At 42.7% G+C, this 19,923-nt stretch overlaps 1 protein-coding gene across 5 annotated transcripts in view; it reads right to left on the minus strand.

Moving 5' to 3' along the window:
- AK4 (adenylate kinase 4) overlaps positions 1-19,923 on the minus strand; it is an 84,628-nt gene that overhangs the window by 42,612 nt on the left and 22,093 nt on the right. The window lies entirely within an intron of this gene.

The following is a 19,923-nucleotide window of genomic DNA, read 5'->3' on the forward strand; positions in this document are numbered from 1 at the left end:
TGGAATGCCAAGTTCATAAAAGGATGTGAAGTTTTAACAAAACCACATAAATACTTTCAGGAGAAAACTGCTTCTATCTTCATTTAAAACATTAATTTCCTATATGTAGAAATTGTGAGTTAGGTTCAGCAGAACAAACTATCAGTTTAAATCTGTACATTTCTAAGAACTAAATGTGTGTTTTGTGTGTGTGTGTGTGTGCACGCGTATGTGTTTTACCACAAATGAAATCCTCTGCTCTCTGGGGAACTTATAATGAATGCTAAGAATCACATTCTCAGCTGGGCGCAGTGGCTCACGCCTGTAATCCCAACACTTTGGGAAGCCGAGGCAGGCAGATCACCTGAGGTCGGGAGTATGAGACCAGCCTGACCAACATGGAGAAACCCTGTCTCTACTAAAAATACAAAACTAGCCAGGCATGGTGGTGCATGCCTGTAATCCCAGCTACTCGGGAGGCTGAGGCATGAGAATCACTTGAACCCAGGAGGCGCAGGTTGCGGTGAGCCGAGATTGCGCCATTGCACTCCAGTCTGGGCAACAACTCCATCTCAAAAAAAAAAAAAAAAAAAAAAAGAGAATCACATTCTCAACAGACCAATTCAGTTTTTTTAAAAACACAAAGAGCCAGGTGTGGTGGCTCACGCCTGTAATCCCAGCACTTTGGGAGGTCGAGGCAGGCGGATCACCTGAGGTCAAGAGTTCGAGACCAGCCTGGCTAACATGGTGAAATACCATCTCTACTAAAAAATACAAAAATTAGCTGAGTGTGGTGGTGGGTGCCTCTAATCCCAGCTACTTGGGAGGCTGAGACAGAAGAATCGCTTGAATCCAGTAGGCAGAGGTTGCAGTGAGCCAAGACTGCGCCACTGCACTGGGTGACAGAGCAAGACTCCATCGCAAAAAAAAAAAAAAAAAAAAATTAGGTGGCGGGCACCTATAATCCCAGCTACTCAGGAGGCTGAGGCAGGAGAATCACTTGAACCTGGGAGGCGGAGGTTGCAGTGAGCCAAGATCGTGCCACTGCATTTCAGCCCAGGCGACAGCGAGACTCCATCTCAAAAAAATATATAAGTAGGTCGGGCGCGGTGGCTCAAGCCTGTAATCCCAGCACTTTGGGAGGCTGAGGTGGGTGGATCACGAGGTCAGGAGATCAAGACCATCCTGGCTAACACGGTGAAACCCCGTCTCTACTAAAAATACAAAAAATTAGCCAGGTGTGGTGGCAGGCGCCTGTAGTTCCAGCTACTCGGGAGACTGAGGCAGGAGAATGGTGTGAACCCAGGAGGCGGAGCTTGCAGTGAGCCAAGATCACGCCACTGCACTCCAACCTGGGCGACAGAGCAAGACTCCATCTCAAACAAGAAAAAAAAGTAAAAATAAAAACACAAAGCAGAATTATATTACTAGAAAAAGGCTCAAGAATCATTTGACCCCACTGTCTTTTATTTTTATTTTTTTTGCTATGGAGTCTCACTCTGTCACCCAGGCTGGAATGCAGTAGTGTGATCTCTGCTCATCGCAACCTCTGCCTCCCGGGTTCAAGCGATTCTCCTGCCCCAGCCTCCCAAGTAGCTGGGATTATAGATGTGCACCACCACGCCCAACTAATTTCTGTATTTTTAGTAGAGACAGGGTTTCACCATGTTGGCCAGGCTGGTCACCAATTCCTGACCTCAAGTGATCCGCCCGCATCTGCCTCCCAAAGTGCTGGGATTACAGGCATGAGACACCATGCCTGGCCTCCCCACTTTCACCTTTAATTTAGGTAGAGGCCTTGCCTCCCCAGACTGAGTCTGTACCCCCAACCCCAACTTAAGCACTGAAAGATGGGCTGTGAAGGGCTCCGTATCTCTTGAGTACTACCACTAGACAAGAAGCTCAAAACACAGGCCCAGTTGATGCAGATTCACTAACATGCTGCAAAAGGCGGAACAAGAAAGACAGCCACATTGGTGAATGTGACTGAACATGAATGTGAACAAGCCACATTCATTTGACTAGTATTATATTTATTGGCTACATACTCCATAACAGGTCATATTCTGGAGACGTAGCAGTGAATAAATAAAAGTTCCAGCTTACAGATATTTAAACTGTATTACTTCAAGAGCGACAACCACCACCATTAATTAAGTGCATACTATGTCCCAGGCACTGGGCTTTAAGTGCTTTATGTTATTTCATTTCATTTAATCTTCATAAGATCCTCACCTTCAGATAGAAGGTAATCCCAGCATTTTTTATGACAGCTTTATTGTGATAATTCACACACTATAACATCTGCCATTTTTAAATGTAGGACTCAGCAGCTTTCAGTATATTCTCAATGTTGTACAACCATCACCACTCCCTAATTTCAGAACACTTTCACTACTTCAGAAAGAAACCCTGACCCATTAACAGTCACTCCTTCTTCTCATCACCCTCTCGCCCCCGGCAACTACCAATCTTTCTGTCTGTAGATTTGCCTACCCTGGACACTTCTTATAAATGGAATCATAGTTTTCTGTGACTGTTTTATTTCACTTAGCATAATGTTTTCAATGTACCACGTATCCATATTTCACTCCTATTTATGGCGAAATAACATGTCATTGTATGGTTATACCACATTTTATTCATACATATAATGGATATCTGGGTTGTTTCTACTTTTTGGCTATTATGAATAATGCTGTAGTGAATGTTCATATACATTGTGTGAGTGTATGTTTTCAGTTCTCTTGGGTAATACCTGTGTGGTATCTATGTTTTATGTCTAAACAATCACTATCAGAAAAGATGCATGGAGCAACTGACAACCTGGGTGCTGTCCCACTCTGCAATAGTCACGCCAGGCCCAGAGCCCCATTCTTAGTCTCATCCACCAAACTTTAAGGTAGATAAACAACAAATACACATCTTCCAAGGTGAAAGACCAAAATGTGTATTTTGCATTGTTTTCTAGAACTCCAAATCTAATTATATATTGAGGTATTTGTTCATTCACTTTCTGCCCCCTCTACTAGAAATTATTAGCTCGAAGGAAAAGTTAAAACAGTTTGTTCAATGCCACATCCTCAGTGCTTAAAATATAGTCTGGCATATATTAGATGACCCATAAAAATGTGTTGCATGGGCCAGGCTGATGGTTCGTGCCTGTAATCCCAGTGCTTTGGGAGGCCAAGGTGGGCAGATCACTTATGGCCAGGAGTTTGAGACCAGCCTGGGCAACTCGTTGCCCTACTAAAAATACAAAAAAATTAGCTTGGTATGGTGACGCATGCCTGTAATCCCAGCTACTTGGGAGGCTAAGGCACAAGAATAGTTTGAACCCAAGAGGCAGAGGTTGCAGTGAGCCGAGATTGCACCACTGCACTACAGCCTGGGCGACAGAGCGAGACTCTGTCTCAAAAAATTAAGTTAAATTAAATTAAAATTTAAAAATTTAAAAAATATGTTGCATGAATGAACACCCTGAAGATAAGAGAATTTTCTTTTACCTTGCAAAAATCAATATGATCATCTTGGAGAGTTATCATAGAACCATTATCCCAAAATCAAATATGGCCCAACCTCACCAGATAGCAACCTTTTGAAAAGAGGTATGATACAAGCAAAGTGTGATCATGAGTTAAGATGGTCATATTAGGCCAGACACAGTAGCTCACGCCTGTAATCCCAGCACTTTGGGAGGCCAAGGTGGGCAGATCACCTGAGGTCAGGAGTTTGAGACCAGCCTGACCAACATGGAGAAACCCCGTCTCTACTAAAAATATAAAAATTTACCAGGTGTGGTGGCATGTGCCTATCTGTAATCCCAGCTACTCGGGAGGCTGAGGCAGAAGAGCTTGAGCCCAAGAGGCGGAGGTTACAGTGAGCCAAGATCACGCCAGCCTAGGTGACAGAGCAAGACTCCATCTCAAAAAAAAAAAAAAAAGATGGTCATATTCGGTTTCACAGCCCAACCTTATTTCTTCAGCATTTCAAAACATGAATAGAAGTGAACCAGGTTGGGTAGGGGAATGAGAAGGAAACAGCAACAGCAAATGTTGCGGAGATGTGGGGCCATTTGGTATACCTGGAAGAACTTCTTCAAGCACTGACAGTCAAAGAAAAGCCCACCACTAAGAGATGGTGCTAGATGGGCAGGATATGGAGTGTGAACTTTGAGGAATTTTAAATAGATAGTTTTAGAAATGCTATTCCTAGAGCCAAGACCAGCTACTGAAATCGTAGGGACTAGTACAAATTGAAGATGTTCCTCTTGTTGGAAAATGAAGAATTTCAAGATGACAACAGCAGAGCACTAAACTACGCACGGGGCCTTACGTGCCTACATGGGTTGCAGGCCCATGGAAATGTGACATTTGGATGTGGCACGGTGGAAGCAAAGGAGTCTGCGATAATAATCCAAGCACAAGATGAAGGCCTGAACTAAAGCAGAAGCAGTGGAGGAAGACCTTCATGTGCCCCTTGAGAGAGAACCTTGAGTTAATTCAACACAAGCAGTACGACCCCAAGTTTAAAATAACTCTGTGGAAGACTTCCAGAGGCATCTTACTCTAATTTACTAATTGAAAGATCTAAGTGCAGCATACTTTTGCAGCTATTCCTGCCAGCTTTGGCTCTTCTCTGAAGCAGGGCAAGCAACATGTCCTCTAACCTGATACAAGATCAAACTTGTCCCACATATCTCAATCTCTACCATGAAAACCCAGAAAGATCCTCAGACAAAGCAAAATGACCTTAACATATCCGCATCTGAATGAAGACCTCATGACAACAGCAAACTACAATAAAACATCCTGTCAGAAGACTGAGGCCCATTTCGGAAAACTGGACCTTCATCTGCCCTTGTCAGTTTGCTTGGAAGAGAAAGCAGCATCATTAAATGCTGATGATAGCATGCATGGACTTACCTGCTCTAATTTCTGAAGTAGTATTCCAAAGAAAGGCTGTGGACACACATACATGGTCCCACACAGCTTCTGAATCCTGAGTGTGTTCACACACACACATCACACACACAAATAATTCAGAAAGCACTAGGAAGGTTTCAAATAAATGTAATAAATATAGGGTGCCCCAAAGAGGCCACTATCTTTGCCTTTTTCTTAAGCTTCACAACAAAACAAACAAATAAATCCATCATGTGTTTATAAGATTAAACAAAACACCAATGATTAAGGCGACATATAAAAAATCTTTCTTCAGAAAAGGAAAGATGAAGTGTCAGATTACAAACATTATATATAACAAAATTATGTGTTCATATAGAGAGAAAGATAGATGGATGGTATCATCCACAATGTTAAGTATATTAGAAGAAAATCAATGTTCTACCTATCTTACAACAATATAAATTTTGTGGCAATTCATCTTAACAACCTATTCCATTCAATCACTACTAAATTCAAATAGATATAATCTTGGTAACCTTGTGAAATATATATTTTCAATTTCTAACTAGATCAGATAATATACAAATTTTCAGGATTTAAGACTATTAAACTGTGCATTAAGATAATACTGCATTTAAAATTATACGATAACACAAAACTTAAGACTATCTATTAAGTTGGTCATCTCTCCAAAATTCATGCTTCCAGGATATGGAAAGATATTTTGTTAGCCTCAATTCCTACACATTAAAGCTGTCCACATTTATATCAACAGACTGAAATAGATCACTGTATTCAGGGCAGCACAAATGCCAAAACACTGTCAACTGCTGAAGGAGTAGGATGTTGGACTTACATTCTGCATCATCTTAAGGCTGGTTAAAAAGAAAAGACCTGTAAGTAGAAGAGCCAATAAGCAGATGACATTTCTTTAGAAAAACCATGAGAACACAGACACATACACACACACACGGATATTTACATAGCACAAAATCCATTCTACAGCAACCCTAAATATGCAGGACAGTCAGCATAAACACTGCAGGGACTGAATGACTCTCAAAAAGAAAGAAATATTGGCCGGGAACAGTGGCTCATGCCTGTAATCCCAGCACTTTGGGAGGCCAAGGTTGGGTGGGTTGCCCGAGCTCAGGAGTTCAAGACCAGACTGGCCAACATGGCAAAACCCCCAAAAATACAAAAAATTAGCTGGGCATGATCGTGTGCACCTGCAGTCCCAGCTACCCTGGAGGCTGAGGCATGAGAATCACTTGAACCCAGGAGGCAGAGGTTGCAATGAGCCAAGATAACGCCACTTCACTCCAGCTTGGGCGATAGAGCAAGACTCTGACTCAAAACAAAACAAAACAAAGGAAAGAAAAAATAAATAAATATGTAAAGACCCAAAATACAAAAGGCTGATTTTGGTCCTGAAATGGGAAGAAAAAAAAAGGTACACTGTTCCCTCTGACAATATAGGGTATGGTTAGTTTTGTGGTTTGAATACTCTTTAAATCCATTAAATACTCATTCAGTTAATATTTATTAAGCATCTATGTGCCAGGCCCTATATCAATCTAGCATGAGGCCTGTTCCAGAGCTCAGAGTCTTAAACACTGGGATTGGGTACTAATCCACCAAAAGCTTTCAATAGCAAAAGTTTATGGAATTTTACTCTGTGTCAGGCAGAAAAATTAAACAGTCAGTAGTTATCACAATTAAGATATAGAGGCTCTTACACTGCCAATAAACTTCTACACAAATACATTATGAAAGAGGAATAGGCTATAGGTCACAAGCTAAATGAAAGCGTTTAGTCAAACAATGAATCTGCCAGCCAATCCACCTTTCACTATTGAAGAGATTATCTCTAAAATACTAGTCCAGGGTTACAGAAAGCCAACCAGGTTACCTTAGTTTCTTGACACTGGAGACAAAAAGATTTGTTTTAATAAAAGTGGTGATTAGCACCTCAAAATAATTGACTTTAGTTAGGTAAAATCCATCAACTGGAATGAAAGTCTCTCAGGATCAAATCTCAACTACTAATACTTTAAGCAAAGGCAAATGAGGTCTTTTTTTTTTTTTATCTGAATGTCTTATTTCTGTCTGTCATATACTTTTTTCAATAAGTAACGCAGGTGGGGCCAGCATAAGGACAATGACAAGTGTGTTTTGTGACACAGGAAAGGAAAAGTACATGCCAGAAGTCAGCTGTGCAGTAACCTATGAGAGCTACTCCTGTTTCACCCCAGATCATCACCTCGATTCCAAAGCCACTCCAATCACTCAGAACCACAGCTGAAAATTCTCTGAACACACCACTTCTGCAACCAAAATTTTCTGCAAGTCTATGCACCAGGTACCACACAAGGAACTAAAGATACAAACATCGTACCCTTGAACTGAGTGTGGTAGCTCACACCAGTAATCCCAACACTTTGAGAGGTCAAGATGGGATGATCCCTTGAGGCCAGGAGTTTGAGACCAACTGGGGCAACATATTAATAACAAGACCCCATCTCTATAAAAAATGTAAAATTAGTCAGGCATGGTGGCACACACCTGTAGTCCCAGCGACTCTGGAGATTGAAGTGGGAGGATCACTTGAGCCCAGGAGTTCCAGGGTGCAGCAAGCTATGACTGTGCCACTGCACTCCAGCCTGGGCAACAGAGAGAGGCACTCCTGCCTCTAAAAAATAAAAAATTTACTGAGCAACTACTCTGTGCCAGGCTGTGGCACATTTCGCTAAGTGTCAGAGAAACCACAAAGGGAGGGGGCATCAGAAGTCATCTGTGATCTTCTTCAGATTGCTTGGCCAGGTGACATCAAACAGATGACAACTTGGCCTATCAAAACGTCAAGTTATAAGAATGGCTTCCTATCATTTACTGGCACAACCCAAAAATAAAAATAATAAAAGCTTAATTCTGGCTGGGCACGGTGGCTCACACTTGTAATCTCAGCACTTTGGGAGGCCAAGACAGGCAGATCACTTGAGGTCAGGAGTTTGAGACCAGCCTGGCCAACAACGGCGAATCCCCGTCTCTGCTAAAAATACCAAAATTAGCCGGGCATGGTGGCACATGCCTGTAGTCCCAGCTACTTGGGAGGCTGAGGCCTTGAACCTGGGAGGCGGAGGTAGCAGTGAGCTGAGATCGCGCCATTGCATTCCAGTCTGGGCAACAGAGCGAGACTCTGTCTCAAAAAAAGAAAAAAAAGGCTTAATTCAACAGCTTTTTGCCTTAGGAGCCTGCTGGTTTATGAAAAAGTCTAACACAGACACAATTATACAACATAATGTTGATGGCTACATGCATATACAAAAGTATATGGTAAAGCAAGAGAATCATTGCAAGATGCAGGATAGTGCTGGAGGAGAGAGATGGAAAAAGGAGCTATGGGGGTACTGATAACACTCTGTTTCTTAGGCTGGGTGGGAGATACAAAATTGTTATCCTTTGTAGCACCCACACACCCACACATCTGTATCCTCTTTTTGTTGTGACTGTCTATAAAGTGAAGGCAAACTAGATATACAAGACAGAGCTGAACGAATGTTCACAAAACAGCAAATTCCCAAGATGCCTGGCTAAGTCACCAGAAAGAGATAATTACTCAATGTTCTTTTCATTGTTCTACAGAAAATGCTGAGAGTAAGATTCCTGTAAATGAGCTCAATTCCCTTGTAAGACCGCTCTACCCTGAAGTATCAGACTGCATGTATGGGACAGAACTAGGAGAAGCCTTGCTCACCCTGGTATCATCCCTTCGCCAAAACATCACTAATAATGGCAGTGCACACGTGTGTGCGCACCTGCGCACACACACACACGCATCTCAAGGGGCCTGGTCAAAGATGAACTGTAGAGCTTTATAATTCTTCAAGCTGCAAGTTCTTTATCTCCCCACTTGTAAGAATATTTTGGCACTGAAGTAGAAATAACTACTTTGGGGGAAAAAAATACAGTGAAGAAAGACTTCATTCTATAAGTTATCCCTAATATCACTCTGATGAATCTCTTCCAGTAAGAAAATAAGCTTTAAAAAATAAAAAACCTTGGTTAAAAAAATAGATGTCAAAGTCCTTTAGAGGCAGAAATTATGGAAGAAACTCTTAAATTTAAGGCATTTTGGCACTTAAGTGACTCATTTCAGACATCCAGTATCCACCTTTCAATTGGTATTTGTTCAAAGCTTGACTTTCTTTTCCTTCATACCAAAAATACAGTTTTAAATCACTCTCTGACACTTGCTATGGGTAATTATGAAGAAAACACCTCAGCCTCCTAAGTAGCTGGGACCACAGGTGCATGCCACCATGCCCAGCTAATTGTTGCATTTTTAGTAGACACGGGGTTTTACCATGTTGCCCAGGCTGGTCTCAAACTTCTGACCTCAAGTGATCCTCCTTCCTCAGCCTCCCAAAGTGGTGGGATTACAGACATGAGCCCCAGCACCTGGCCCAAAGAAAATTCTGAATCCAGTATAATTGGTCAAGTACATACGCTTTAGAGCCAGACTGCCTGAGTTCAAATCCTCGCACGACTTAAAGGCTATAAGACTTTTGTCACGTATGTTTTTGCCTCAGTCAAGTTTGTGCCTCCGTTTCCTCATCAATAAAATGGGAATAATATCACTTAGGGTTGTTTTGAAAGTTGTATGTGATTAACATATGTATAAAGGTCTTGGAATGATGCTGCTTTGCAAATTTCATTCAAGAACATGGAGATACTAAGTATTTGTGTCTATGTGCCAAGGGTTGTTCTAGACCATTTCTTTTTTCTTTTTGTTTTGGAGACAGGGTCTCACTTTGTCACCGAGGCTGAAGTGCAGTGGTGTGATCACAGCTCACTGCAGACTTGACCTCCCAGACTCAAGCGATTCTCCCGCCTCAGCCTCCAGAGTAGCTGAGACTACAGGCACATGCCACCATGCCTGGCTGATTTTTTTTTGTAGAGATGGGGGTCTCATCATGTTACCCAGGTTGGTCTCAAACTCTTGAGTTCAAGGGATCCTCCTGCCCGGGCCTCCCAAAGTGCTGGGATTACAGGCATGAGCCACCACACCGGGCTGATTCTAGAAAGTTTATATACATGAACTCATCAAATGCTCACAAATATCTATGAAGTCTAGGGTATAATATTCCCTATTTCTTAGATAAGGAAATTGAAACACAGAGAGATTAAGTAACTTGCCCAAAGTAACTGAGTTAATAAGTCATACAGCCCAGACTCAACTTCAAGCAAGTTGGCCCCAGTCCATTTTCTTAACCACTACACACTGCCTCTCAATGTTTGTGAGCATTTCCTTGAACAGAAACAACTTTGCATGTTAGCATACATGCTGCTGAAATATGACACTAGCACCTGTATAAAAGGGACAGGTTCTTACTAAAGAACCGAGCTGCTGACTGTAAGGAAATACCTGGTCCTGCTCTGTATAACCAGTGCTTCCTTTAGGTACTGTATCTAACTAACTAAAAACTCAGTTTCTATGTGGCTGTTTCCTACCAAATTATAAGCATCCTTTAATTCCATACCTCCTCACCAGTCAGCTTCCTTTCCCCTCTCCCAGACCTTCTCTCTCCCCCAATCCATCCTAGACACAACTCCGAGATAGACCTTCCAAAAACACAAGGTGGCACAAGTCGCTCCCTTGCTGACACCACAGTGTGTTCCTTGGCTTGTAGGATGGCATGGATGAATACTCCTTAGGATAGCATTCAAGGTCTCTCTGATCTAGCTGGAAACTACTTCTCAACCTCACCTCCCACCCTCATTTCCTTATCATTCATCCTTTGACCCCTTGTCTGTGCCAGGCACAGAGTCAAGTGCGACTGTGGTTCCTACCCTCCCGCAATCTACAGACTCGTGGAGGACAGACGGAACAGAAGACAGAGGTGGACACCCCAATCTGACCTCAGGTCCAAAAGAAGCTACCCACACTGGAGTTGGGCTTCTGAAGGGCTAGCAAATGTTGGCTGGAAGAAACACCCTTCAGTTTGTGTGTTCCTCTAAGAAGCTTTCCCTGATCATTTTTCTCCTATCTTACCTTGAGAGTTAATCCCCCCTTCTGTAATCTACCAGCACATGGGCTAAAGTTAGTTCATTCGGTGTCTGTACTACAGAGGTGTTCCCTTTGGGAAGAGGCAGCCCTGTGGGCCCCCAGCTGAGTAAACACATTGTGGCTATGCACACATTTCAAGATGCTCATTTCTCCAGGCAGACTCAGCCGTGTGCCGGAGAACACAGCTCGGTGGGCAGAACCAGGGTTGGACTACAGGCCTCACACACCCCTTAGCCAGGTTCCCCTCAACAGGCCACGATTTGTACAATCATATGCAGTGGCCTTGTACCTTTACCTGACATTTCACTCCTCCAGTGGAACAGACATTGTTTACAAATCCTCCAGAGCAGATTATAATCCCCTTGAGGCCAGAGGCTATCTTAACAGTCAAGCAAGAGCCACTCTACTTGAGATGAAGAATTATCATACCTTTGAACTCTTCCACCTTCCCATCCACAGGACCCTACAAATTATTAGATGAACTTCTCATTACACCCTTTACCATACCTTACTTTTTGTGTCGTTCACCCCTGACAGCCACGGTCATGACTTTCAGGCAATTAAGACTCAGAAAACCCTTCTCAACAAATGAAACATCATGTGCAGCAATTTTTTTTTTTAATGCTATCTTATAGTCTGATTCTTTGGCAAGCCTTGAATAACTGAGGAAAATTACTGAATTAAGCAAAGCATTCTCTTACCTGATTAGACTACATAAGTGGACATTTGGTGCATGTTGCCCTTGGTTCTCACAACCGTTGCTTCAGTCTACACAAGTTGGTGCAGAAAGATCATTACCACAGGTTGTGTTTGGATCCCAAGCCTGATCTCTTAACAAGGAAGGGTGTGTTCCCACAAGTGGATGCTTGCTCCTCCTGAAGCTATCTGACATTCTTAAACACCCACAAAATGCCTGAGTCAACTCTGAAAGATTTCTGAGATTAGGATTCCAAAGTATTCTCTGACAGAAGCAGCAGGAAGTTTAGCATTAAGGAAACAATTTACCGTTTTTAACATATGGGTACGCGGAAGTCACCTCAAGGGAGGTTGTACAAGGCTTCACCAACAAAACTCAACTGCTTCTCTTTGAGCCATCTCTTCTGGGTGTCTGTGTGACACAGATAAATTTTACCCTAAAAGTGTCCTAATAAATCCCAAGCCAGCAGGGATTTGTAAGCTATTCCTAAAGAAGACAACAAAGACAGGTTTATAACTTATTTAATATAATTTTTAAAACTTTGAAACTGTAAAGACTATAATCCTACTCATTTTTGTTCCTTTGGATATTAGACTAATATGGTCGTGGCATCAAGTCACCGATCACTGGTCTCTGAGGGAAAAAGAGACCTCACATGGAATACACCTGTCTTCAATACCTTTCCTTTGCCATTTAGTCTGCAATATTTAGCTCATGATAGCGGCAATTATTGTTGGTCTTCAACCAAAGGAAGTTGTAGCCAACATTACTCAAATCTGTGATCTGCACAATCGATTATCACCTAAGTCAAAAGCAGATTAATAGTAAAATGAAAAATTATTTAACCTAGATTTGAGCTCGAAAGTACAAATGTGCATCTCTTAATCACTAATTGTGAGATTAAAAATAAAAGAATTTGTAATGTGATTTATTTCCTGACATCTGCATTTTTTCAAGGGACAATACCTTTTTAAAAACACTGAAATACTGGAATGGCTTCATACTGAGGCAATGGCAAATATGACACCAGGAACTACTACTGCCAGGCTGGGAATCAGGAGTCCCAGCTCTTTGTTCTGCTTTCAGCTCACTGCCCACAGGACTCTGAACACAGCAATGTATTTCACTTATCGTGGCCTCAAGTTTCCTCATCTGCAAGAGAGAGGTAGACCGTTCGACCTCTGCTATCTCTGTGGTGGCACTTCAACTCCCTGCATTTGGGGCCTTGTGTGAAGGGTAGAGGACTAGCCTCCCCACACTAGCTTTCCTTAAACCACAGAGGTTCCATCTCTGTGGTGAGGAGGGGACTTTACAGACTAAGGAGAGTCTCCCGGCATTCACGGGCAGCGAAATCAACTGATCATTATGCCCGTTCTAAACGTGAGAGGTGGAGTCGGGATGGGAACTCAGGCCTGAATCATCAGTTAGTGTTGTTTCTACCATACTTTCCCTAGAACGCTTCCTGAGAATAAGGGCCAATGCTTCATGAGGCCTCTTCACTCTTTTCTCTCTAGCCAGACTGGATATTTATATTCACTTTGTCTAATTTTGTACCCAGGGTCCAGAAATGTGTTGGCAGTGGGTATGCTTCTATAATAGCCAAGATAAAAAGATGCATGGACAACAGCCATGACTTTGGGTAGGGGAGGGGCTGGCATTACTGAAAAAGAAGGTGATCCAATCTCTAAGCACAAAGGATATCCAGACAATTCTTCCTCCTTAGGCTTTCTCATTCTGCCAGCAGATCAATTATTATTTCACCCTTCATATTTACTCAAAGAATAAAACAGTACAGTAACCTTCTTTTAAAATTAAATAAGTAGTGAAAGTAAAAGATACTGGAGCTTCATAAGCCAAAAAATTTTGGACGTCCTATGTCAAGTGTATTTTCTTGGCCCGGGATAGGAACACATGCATTCATAAACACACCATGAACATCTGGTGTAATACCACATGCGGCTTTATATAAGCAGCGGAGGAGAAAAGCAGATTGGGATGAATGCAACAGAAGTTGGGCAAGGGAGCAAATAGGAAAACGGCAAGTAATCTGAAAGATTTGCCAAAATCACAGAAGAGTTTTAAACCCAGAATGTTTAACCGTCTCCTCAAGCTCATGTTCTGGAAATCTGCCTTGGTATCCACCATAGCAGGCACTTTCAGCCCTACAGAGTAGGATTACATTGGAAATCTCAGGGTTTTCTCTGGATTTTCTTACTCTGTAAAAACCATAGAACAGCCTCCCTGTAACCTGAGCACAGCCCAAGTACTAGACGCATTCAGAGGATAAGGAGGAATGTCACTTTTAAAGCAACACAAATAGTAATTCCCTGCCATTGCACAAGGCCCAGAGTGTGAATCTATCCGGCTGTGCCATGCACCTTGTTGGCTGCCTCTCTGAACAGGATCTTGGCTGCAGCTCAGCAGAAGCAAGGCTGCTATTCTCCAGTGCCATCTGCTCACACAGGATGGATTGCTACTGCTGCCCATGAGAGTCTTCCCTCTCTCTCTCTGTAGTAACTCTGGCAATGCCCTGTTGGAGAACTACAGCAAGGGCTCCAAAAATGTGTGCTGCTCAGCAACCTCCGGAAGGGAAACGGGAACAGGGAGAGCTGATGTGGACACTCTTCTGACAGGACCTCCTCAGCTCTCAGCAAGGACAAGCAGTCCACTGAGTGGGCCAACACGCAATCATCCTTCAACAGCCAGCAAGAACAACGATACCAGTGGCAACAGTAATGAAACACTTAGGAAGTACTGGACCAGGGGTTGTCAAAGGAAGGTCATGACCACTATTTTGGTTGTTTAAAATAAAAAGTGGCACACAAAAAGAGAAAATATTATACATTCTTAAAATGTGTTTCACTTAACTGCAGGATTAAGCTAATTCCTACCATGGAGCACATTAAAAATAGATATCCATAAAAATTTTAAAAAGAAAAAATAAATAAGCAAATATTGGGTCAAGTCTTTTTATATTCCCTTGTACGTATTATCTCAATTAATTCTTACAACAACCGTATGAAGTAGTACCATTATTATTCTTGGTTTGTGGTTGAAGAAATAGAAAGTGTTTGAGTAACTTGCCTGGCTGGGTTCCCAGTCAATGTGGTTCCAAAGCCTGAACTCTTAACACATGCCCTACAGCAAGTAGCTCCCTAGACCCTGTGTCCAAAGCCTTTGCTCACTTCCTCAAGCAATTTCTCTCACACCGTAATTCTTTGTTCAACCATCTGTCCCTTTCCCCTTGTGAACCGAGAACACCTCAAGGGCAGGTCTTGTTGAGCTCAGTGACTTAAACAAAGGCTCAGGGAGCAAAGGATCCCATCAGTATTTTTTAAATTAAGTGAGTAAATGAGGTATGTTAAAAGAAAAAAGAAGGCAAATTGTAGCCAAGAAAAAAATAATAGTAAGTCCTGACACTCGAGGATCTGTCTTTGCCAAAGGGAAATTCAGTCTCTGAATTTAAGAAAGAAAATTAAGACAACTCAGTCTCTGAATTGAGAAAACGAGTTCCTTGTATTCTTAGAGAGACTTGGGGGAAAATAAACTTCATCTAAAAATTTAATCAGGTTAAAAAAAAAACAACTAGAGTGTCAAAACATCTGCCTATGCTTTGCTCTGGGCCCTTCATTCAGGAAAAACTAATGAGTTTTTGGATCAATAAAGGTAAGGCTAGGGTTTATTTGGGGGGTTGAGGGTGAAGAGGGAAACTATTCTGGATTAGAAAGCCAAATCCTTCTGGTATTGGAGGATTGAAAGCTGAGAAACAGAGAAAGAGCAGAGTCTCCAGAAGGGAAAAGAGCAAGAAATCAATGAGCTGAACCTAAGCCAGGGGAGGGGCAGGCAGTGGCTGAAGGGGTGTGTGGGGAATGGCTGATAGGTTTTTAGGACACCGGTGTCTAACATGCCATGTCAAGTTCCTTGTGCCAGACTCTAATCCCCATCACCCCAAACCTTAATACAACCACCTCAGCTAAGTAGTCTATTTTTTTTTTTTTTGAGACAGGGTCTCCCTTTGTCACCCAGACTGGAGTACAGTGGCACAATTATGCCTCACTGCATCCTCAACTTCCTGGGTTTAGGGGATCCTGCCACCTCAGTCTCCTAAGTAGCTGTGGCTACAGGCGTGCGCTACCACGCCTGGCTAATTTTTTTTGTATTTTGTAGAGACGAGGTTCCACCATGCCGCCCAGGCTCGAACTCCTGAGCACAAGCGATCTGCCCACCTTGGCCTCCCACAGTGCTGGGATTACAGGTATGAGTAGTGCTTTGGGAGAAGGAAAGAAGGAGGGTCGGGTCCAACATGGGATGAAGTCATACAGAAAGGGCAGCCTTTCCAAGGAAAGACTGAAACGCAGAAGTGAAAAATTACAGGGAAGTATGCAATCTGAGGAAGAGGTGACCAGAGAAAATACCCAGTATTAGAGATGTGGTGTGGAGTGCCGGGAAGCCACTGAGTAAAGGATGAGGGCCCAAGTCTTTCTAATTCGGTATATAAAGCTGGAGGACAGGGACAGCTGATCTCATGTATGTTAACTCTGTGGTGCAAGCCAAGTGCCACGGACCGTTACCCAGGGTCACTAATATCCCCCACCATGAGAACACATTTACTCCGACATGGTGCAGCCACTACCATGCCACACACCATAATGATTCAATACTGACGACCAAGACTTGTGGTTCAAAAATCTCTTGCTAGGCCGGGCGCAGTGACTCACGCCTGCAATCCCAGCACTTTGGGAGGCCAAGACAGGTGGATCACTTGAGGTCAGGCATTCGAGACCAGCCTAGCCAATGTGGTGAAACCCTGTCTCCACTAAAAATGCAGAAAATTAGCCAGGCTTGGTGGCACATGCCTGCAATCCCAGCTACCTGAGAGGTTGAGACAGGAGAATCGCTTGAACTCGGAAAGTGGAGGTTGCAGTGAGCACAGATCATGTCATTGCACTCCAGCCTGGGCAACAGAGCGAGAGTTCGTATCAAAAAAAAAAAAAAATCTCTTGGTGGCCAAGATGGCCCAGAAGTATAAATAGCGAAGAGGAAGAGAAGAAAGCATTGCATTTCATCTTGCAACTCTGGAAGTCTTATTCTACTAATTAATCTAAGAACGAGCTGATAAAATTACCCAATAAGAAACCTCAAACTCTGCCAGATTTTGCTTTCTGGGTAGGACAATCTATTCCCACAGTTGTCTCTATTCCAATATATGAGTTCCTGGATATCTGAGGGTGTTTCCGTCATAAATCAAACTGCCTGTAGTGCATCAGGCCCTTGATTTCCATTCGTAAGCTTATTCTATACCCAAGTCTCTGCATCTTATTTGATTCCATACTGCTATTCCAAACAGCACATTCATGAAATTGAATGCTCCACCAGATATACTAATTTTAGAGTCACTTTAAAATTGTCACACTTTCTCCACCGCCAAATAAAAGGAGGAAAACAAAGCAGGCATATATAATTCAGCAGCTGTCACAGCTGCTCTCTAAAAACTGGTACAAAGAAGGTGACATATTCGAGACAAGAATCTCCCCTCCCTTTTTTCTTTTTATTTAACACTAAACCAGAAGATACCTACAGTCTTAAAAGATGATTAACTTTTAACTTGGTGCAGTAGAGCTACTTCACCAAGGCAGCAATGTCTGGCATCAGTCAACAAACAAAAGTTACGTTTTAAAAAACGTAAAGCTTACGTTTTAAACTCATTCCAAATATATATATATTTAGGAAGTGTAATGAGTTTAAATATATATATATATATATATATATATATATATATATACTTGAGATGGAGTCTCTCTCTGTTGCTCAGGTTGGAGTGCAGTGGCACGATCTTGGCTTACTTTAACCTCTGCGCCTGGGTTCAAGCAATTCTCAAGCCTCAGCCTCCCGAGTAGCGGGGATTATAGGCATGTGCCACCATGCTAATTTTTTATTTTTACTAGAGATAGGGTTTCACTATACTGGCCAGGCTGGTCTAAAACTCCTGACCTCAAGTGATCCACCCACTTCAGCCTCCCAAAGTGCTGGGATTATAGGCATGAGCCACCATGCCTGGTCCTAAGTATATAATTAGATTCCACTTCTTTGCGACTTAAAGACATGACAATCTTCAGATAAATTTAAACCTAATAAAATCCAATGATAGCTGCTATGGTGATTATCAGTCTATTCAACCCTATATATTTTAGGCAAACGATCAACAACATTCGTTTTACCTGACCTTTTAAGAGCAACTATTGGCTGGGTACAGTGGCTCACACCTGTAATCCCATCACTTTGGGAGGCCAAGGTGGGCAGATCAGGAGGTCAGGGGTTTGAGACCAGCCTGGCCAATTTAGTGAAACCCCATCTCTACTGAAAAAACAAAATTAGCCGGGCATGATGGCGGGCGCCTGTAGTCCCAGCTACTAGGGAGGCTGAGGCAGGAGAATCGCTTGACCAGGGAGGTGGAGGTTGCAGTGCGGAGATTGTGCCACTGCACTCACTGCAGCCTAGGCAACAGAGGGAGACTCTGTCTCAAAAAAAAAAAAAAAAAAAAAATCAACTATTTCTGAAACACAGAATAAGTCTATATCCAAAAAAAAAAAAAAAAAGGCCTATAATTACGCCTGTAATCCCAGCACTTTGGGAGGTTGAGGCAAGCAGATTGCTTGAGCCCAGAACTTCCAGACCAGCCTGGGAAATATAGTGAGACCCTATCTGTACCAAAAAAAAAAAAAAAAAAATTAGCCAAGCATGGTGGCATGTGCCTGTAGTCCGAGCTACTTGGGAGGCTGAGGTTGGAAGATCTCTTGAGTGACAGGTGGAGGCAGCAGTAAGCCATGATCGTGCCACTGCACTCCAGCCTGGATGGCAAAGCAAGACCTTGTCTCAAAAAAAAAAAAAAAAAAAAGGAAGAAGACATGACAAACCATAATTACAACAGGAATGACACCCTAACAAGGAGACACCTAGCCTGAAACCCTTAACAGAGGGCTGCTTTGCCTTGCATAACACTTGAACTATCAAGAACAAAGCTTTAACTGCTGATTCTGCAAATTTTTTTGGCCTTTCACTAGTCACTAACCATGTGACAGATTTCCAAGATATAACTAAAGGCAAGGAACAGAACCAGTATTACAGGAAGATCCTATCATCATAATTTAACTTCTAGAAACACCACAGTGAGTTCCGGCTCCCGTCACTTAGAACATCTCGCGCCGACTAACAGCAGTTCCAGCTAGAGCTCAGCCACCATCTGCGGCTGTCTTTCACAATCTCAGCCATAAAGGAAAAGCAATGTTTCAAACGTGCTGTTTGGTTTGGCTAGGCTCCTCTATGCATAAGCTAAGTGCACACATTTTTCATTTTCTGGGATCTGAGCTCCAGCAGTGTTTGAAACATGACATTCAAAGCACCATTTAACAGAAGACAAGAAAGAACGACATCCTCTAATACCTTAAAACTGATTTGTGTGTGTGTGTGTGTGTGTGTGAGACGGAGTCTCGCTCTGTCACCCAGACTGGGGTGCAGTGGCGCGATCTCGGCTCACTGCAAGCTCCGTCTCCCGGGTTCATGCCATTCTCCTGCCTCAGCCTCCCGAGTAGCTGGGACTACAGGCACCCGCCACGCACCCGGCTAATTTTTTTTTTTTTTTGTATTTTTAGTAGACGGGGTTTCACCATGGTCTCAATCTCCTGACCTCGTGATCCGCCCGCCTCGGCCTCCCAAAGTGCTGGGATTACAGGCGTGAGCCACCGCGCCTGGCCAAAACTGATCTTAGTTATGAGATTTGGATTGGGACTCTGACACAACCTAACAGAAAATATCCTGGAGGTGGGAGGGACTTTCCATGAGGCACTAAAATTCATTTCCTCTACAAAACTAACCCTAGAGTAATCACTAATAACAAATACCAATACACTGGCCTCACACCACCTAGAGTGAGGGAGTGAGTGAGGGGCCACACACACACACACAAAACCGAACAACCAATGACCAAGAAAAAATAATACTTTAATGCAATACTTTTAAACATGCCCAAAAAATCCATGATGATAAAACTGCAGAAAGTTCAAATAACAATAGGACCTGACCCTACATATGCCTGACTTAGTCTTACTTCACCCTCATCCTGACCAGGCCAGATCTGGAATTTATTTGAAATTTTGGTATGTTGTTCATTTTATCACATTAAACTATTATTTATCTTGATTACTGAGTGTTTTTGGTGCCCCCTTAAACTTTTCACTGGGGGACAGTGCCTCAGCTTCACTCCCCTCGCCCTG

The sequence above is a fragment of the Pan paniscus genome, chromosome 1 (genome assembly GCF_029289425.2).
Source record: "Pan paniscus chromosome 1, NHGRI_mPanPan1-v2.0_pri, whole genome shotgun sequence".
In the NCBI taxonomy this organism is placed as follows: domain Eukaryota; kingdom Metazoa; phylum Chordata; class Mammalia; order Primates; family Hominidae; genus Pan; species Pan paniscus.